The sequence below is a fragment of the Schistocerca americana genome, chromosome 6 (assembly GCF_021461395.2).
Source record: "Schistocerca americana isolate TAMUIC-IGC-003095 chromosome 6, iqSchAmer2.1, whole genome shotgun sequence".
Lineage (NCBI taxonomy): Eukaryota > Metazoa > Arthropoda > Insecta > Orthoptera > Acrididae > Schistocerca > Schistocerca americana.
This window is the reverse complement of record NC_060124.1, coordinates 203081662-203087661: the sequence shown is the minus strand read 5'-3', so window position 1 is coordinate 203087661 and position 6000 is coordinate 203081662.

The window sequence follows — 6000 nt, the reverse complement described above, 5'->3', positions numbered from 1 at the left end:
CTGTAATACAACACTATTATCTCTTTATATAGTTTTCTGGAGATATAAATCATTACTTGTCTTAGCTGTCTTTTGTACTCTGGTAATCACTCTTGCTACAACTGCCTCATGATCACTGATACCAGTTTCAATGTGGATATCCTCAAGATGTCAAGTCTATTTGCTGCTATTAGATCCAATATATACCCATCATGTGTGGGCTTCTGAACAATCTGTTCTAGGAAGTTCTCACAGAATGCATTAATAATATTTTCCAGGAAATCGTTTCTTGCCCACCACAAACAAACTTGTAATTTTCCCAATCAGTCAACGGATGACGATAACAGCATGTTTACTCTAAAGTTTTCAGTCACATCAGGTGGTGATTCTGGTGGTTGATAGAAGGATCCAATAACAAGGGCATGCTGAAAAATATTTTTGTTGTTGTTGTGAAAACCCTTAAAAGTTTTAAATGAATCACACATTATAAACATTCTACATCTTTATTCTTCATGTCTATATATTTATTCCTGGGGAAGAATATGTATTTCACCCAATGAGAGACCAGTTTGTTTATATTGTCACTGTAGAATGTTTGACTTTGTTGATGGAATGGTTAAGGGAACCATTCTACAGAAGAGGGGCATCTGGGTTTGAGTTCTGTTCAAGCACAAATTTTCAGCTCTTGCTGTTGCATTGCCACAATGCCCTGTGCAGCTGGAAGTCATTATTTCCTGCCTGTCTCTTTCCCATCCTGTTTCCTTTCACTCCAATTATTTGTGTTTCTTGAAGCTTGCACAGTTTCATCACTACCAAAGTGAAGTCCTCAAAAGTGTTCTTTAAGTTTTGGAAACAGATGAAAATTTGATGGGGCCAAGTTGGGACGGTATGGCGGATGATTGATGACAGTGAATCCAAGGCACTTGATAGTTGCAGATGTCACAGCACAGCACAACACTCACAGCACACAGCTTTCATTCTTCTGTGGATTACAATCAGAGGCACATTTTCTGCAGTTAGAAACTCAATTACATCATGCTGTTTCTCATGCACTGCCATATCTACCTTACACACTGCCATGTTCCACACAACAATTCAGAGCCCTCTTGTGGCAGAGGGCTTCAGCTTTTTCCCGAGGGCATGCAGCTTGACTGTATGATTACATGATGATGGTGTCCTCTTGGGTAAAATATTTCGGAGGTAAAATAGTCCCCCATTCGAATTTCCGGGCGGGGACTACTCAAGAGGATGTCGTTATCAGGAGATAGAAAACTGGTGTTCTACGGATTGGAGCATGGAATGTCAGATCCCTTAATCGGGCAGGTAGGTTAGAAAATTTAAAAAGGGAAATAGATAGGCTAAAGTTAGATATAGTGGCAATTAGTGAAGTTTGGTGGCAGGAGGAACAAGACATTTCGTCAGGTGAATACGGGGTTATAAATACAAAATCAAATAGAGGAAATGCAGGAGTAGGTTTAATAGTGAATAAAAAAATAGGAGTGCAGGTAAGCTATTACAAACAGCATAGCGAACACATTATTGTGGCCAAGATAGACACGAAGCCCACGCCAACTAGCTCTGCAGATGACAAAGAAATTGATGAAAAGAATGATGAGATACAAGAAATTATTCAGGTAGTGAAGGGAGACGAAAGTTTAATAGTCATGGGTGACTGGAATTAGATAATAGGAAAAAGAGAGAAGGAAACATAGTAGGTGGATATGGATTGGGGCTAAGAAATGAAAGAGTAAGCCACCTAGTAGAATTTTGCACAAAGCATAACTTAAGCTAACACTTGGTTCAAGAATCATGAAAGAAGGTTGTATACATGGAAGAAGCCTGGAGATGCTAGAAGGTATCAGATAGATTATATAATGGTAAGACAGAGATTTAGGAACCAGCTTTTAAATTGAAAGACCTTTCCAGGGGCAGATGTGGACTCTGACCATAATCTATTGGTTATGAACTGTAAATTAAAACTGAAAAGCTGCTAAAAGATCGGAATTTAAGGAGATGGGACCTGGATAAACTGAATAAACCAGAGGTTGTACAGAGTTTCAGGGAGAGCATAAGAGAACAATTGACAGGAATGGGGGAAAGAAGTACAGTAGAAGAAGAATGGGTGGCTTTGAGGGATGAAGTAGTGAAGGCAGCAGAGGATCAAGTAGGTAAAAAGACAAGGGCTAGTAGAAATCCTTGGTTAACAGAAGAAATATTGAATTTAATTGATGAAAGGAGAAAATATAAAAATGCAGTAAATGAAGCAGGCAAAAAGGAATACAAACGTCTCAAAAATGAGATCGACAGGAAGTGCAAAATGGTTAAGCATGGATCGCTAGAGGACAAATGTAAGGATGTAGAGGCTTACCTCACTATGGGTAAGATAGATACTGCCTACAGGAAAATTAAGAGACCTCTGGAGAAAAGAGAACCACTTGTATGAATATCAAGAGCTCAGATGGAAACCCAGTTCTAAGCAAAGAAGGGAAAGCAAAAAGGTGGGAGTATATAGAGGGTCTATACAAGGGTAATGTACTTGAGGACAATATTATGGAAATGAAAGAGGATGTAGATGAAGATGAAATGGGAGATATGATACTGCTTGAAGAGTTTGACAGAACACTGAAAGACCTGAGTCGAAACAAGGCCCCGGGAATACACAACATTTCATTAGAACCACTGACAGCCTTGGAAGAGCCAGTCCTGACAAAATACCATCTGGTGAACAAGATGTATGAGACAGGCAAAATACCCTCAGACTTCAAGAAGAATATAATAATTCCAATCCCAAAGAAAGCAGGTGTTGACAGATGTGAAAATTACCGAACTATCAGTTTAATAAGTCACAACTTATCTTAGAAGAAAGATTAAGGAAAGGCAAACCTATGTTTCTAGCATTTGTAGACTTGGAGAAAGCTTTTGGCAATGTTGACTGGAATACTCTCTTTCAAATTCTGAAGGTGACAGGGGTAAGGGAGCGAAAGGCTATTTACAATTTGTACAGAAACCAGATGGCATTTATAAGAGTCGAGGGGCATGCAAGGGAAGCAGTGGTTGGGAAGGGAGTAAGACAGGGTTGTAGCCTCTCCCCGATGTTATTCAATCTGTATATTGAGCAAGCAGTAAAGGAAACAAAAGAAAAATTTGGAGTAGGTATTAAAATCCATGGAGAAGAAATAAAAACTTTGAGGTTCGCTGATGACATTGTAATTCTGTCAGAGACAGCAAAGGACTTGGAAGAGCAGTTGAATGGAATGGACAGTGTCCTGAAAGGTGGATATAAGATGAACATCAACAAAAGCAAAACGAGGATAGTGGAATGTTGTCGATATAAGTCGGGTGATGCTGAGGGAATTAGATTAGGAAATGAGACACTTAAAGTAGTGAAGGAATTTTGCTATTTGGGGAGCAAAATAACTGATGCTGGTTGAAGTAGAGAGAATATAAATTGTAGACTGGCAATGGCAAGGAAAGCATTTCTGAATAAGAGAAATTTGTTAACATCGAGTATAGATTTAAGTATCAGGAAGTTGTTGTCTGAAAGTATTTGTATGGAGTGTAGCCATGTATGGAAGTGAAACATGGACGATAAGTAGTTTGGACAAGAAGAGAATAGAAGCTTTTGAAATGTGGTGCTACAGAAGAATGCTGAAGATTAGATGGGTAGATCACATAACTAATGAGGAGGTATTGAGAGAAGAGGAGTTTTTGGCACAACTTGACTGGGAAAAGGGATCGGTTGGTAGGACATGTTCTGAGGCATCAAGGGATCACAAATTTAGCATTGGAGGGCAGCATGGAGGGTACAAATCGTATAGGGAGACCAAGAGATGCATACACTAAGCAGACTCAGAGGGATGTAGGTTGCAGTAGGTACTGGGAGATGAAGAAGCTTGCACCCTGTGCATGGAGAGCTGCATCAAACCAGTCTCAGGACTGAAGGCCACAACAACAACATCAACCCTAATGTGACAAATATTTCACCACCATTTACCATTAGCCTATTCTTTCAATATCAACTTAAATTTTCCCCAAATATCGCACTTCTATAATTTTATATTTCAACCAGTTTTTAGGAGAGCTTTAAACTCTGGCACTTTGTCGCATTTTCTTTGGCAGTTAATCTCTAGGATTTTAATACTCTAGACTGTAGGAGGCACTTCTTTGTACCTTGTACTGACACTTCTGGGTCCCCTACAGCTATTGTTATCTGGGATGGACAGAGAGTTGCCTAATCTAAAAAACCTTTATGTGCACCTCACACACATTCAGCTACCTGGGTAGCAGCCTTTGATGTGTAGTGCACATCTGACCCATTCAGGGGGGACCTCATATTTCTCAGCCCTATGGCACAAGTCCAGGAAGTCACAGAACCTGAGACGTCTCTGGTTGAATCTTAAACTCCGTTTGTGAGGCTGGTCTTCTCAACAGTCTTTGCCAGCCATTGAAATGGTCCACATGTGACCTCAGAGCCAAAATGACAGGCACCGTTTGCTCAAAAGTGCACCACAATCTGCAGTTGATTGCACCTTGTTCCCTCAATAACTGCAGGAATAGCCTCTTCATTATGCAGAACGAGGCCCCCAGACATACACACTGAGTGCTTGTGATATTTTTTCCCATTTCTTGCTACCAATTCCTTAAGGGGTACCATTACTCGCAATATGTTTGAATAGCTTGCAATTAGTAGCCCCTACCCGTTTGTGTTTGCCTCCTCTCAAAACAGGTTGCAGCAGGTTTCCCAACAAGTGAAGTGAGAGTTAGTGGCTCCGTTTTTGTTTTACTGAAAGACAGCACATTGAACTTGTTGCTTAGGGAGACTGGTGTAACACCCTGAGTTCTCCCTGGTCCCTGTTTCCTCTGTACAGGGAGCCTAATCCTGCCACTGATGTGTCACTCACAATCAAATGGATGAGTTGCAATGGATCCTGTACTTGCTGCAGAGGAGACAGGATCTCCAGAAGAGGCTCATACTTGAGGTATCTTACCTCTATTACAAAAACTGTAGGAATCACCCGAACACATCTGTTTGCAACAGCTTCCAATCTTTTGACAGTAGTCTGGGTCATTTCCATCTGCTTACGAATGTCAACTCACTCATCATGTGTTCGAGAACAGCATTCACATTGAGACTTCATTGGAGCTGGTGCATCATTTCACAGAACAGTAAACAACTTTAAAAAAGGCTGCTCATTCTCTTTTAATTTCTGGATAAAAAAAATGTTCAAATGTGTGTGAAATCTTATGGAACTTAACTGCTAAGGTCATCAGTCTCTAAGCTTACACACTACTTAACCTAAATTAGCCTAAGGACAAACACACACATCCATGCCCGAGGGAGGGCTCGAACCTCCGCCGGGACCAGCCGCACAGTTCATGATTTCTGGATCAATTAAGGTAGAACTATTACTAATTTCCTACAAGAATTGAAGCAGTTTATATGTAAAATTACATTTATATTATGGTAAAACAAAAACCTGGGATAAAAGTTACTAATTTTCCGAAACTGTTTTTGGGGTTATATATATATATATATATATAGACACACACACACACACACACACACACACAGTGAGATTATGTGAAAATTAGGTGACTGGAAAGATATTGGAATCTAAAATTTAGAATGGGCACAAGATATGGCACAAGCTGTCTCACAAAAAATATTTGGAAGATGGCTTACATATGTAAATAAAAGTCAAAGTTGGGCGGGTGTTTTAGTTAGCTGAATTTGTGACACCTTCTATACTGATGTGCCAAGCTGAATACTGCAGTATTTGTTAATCGCACTGAAAATTTCAAAAATTGTGAAGTACCAACATAGCATGTCTTCTGCTTGGAGCTTCTAACAATGCAATGATTCATAAGCAAGAACATAAATATAATACGGCAACACAATCTGTATAGAAGACAGTACTTTCTAGCAATACAGATGGAAACACTTCTTAACAGCATGTGGTGTATTCAAATGTGCAACAGATAAGGTGATCAGACTAATCCTCACTAATTTTTGAGAAAATT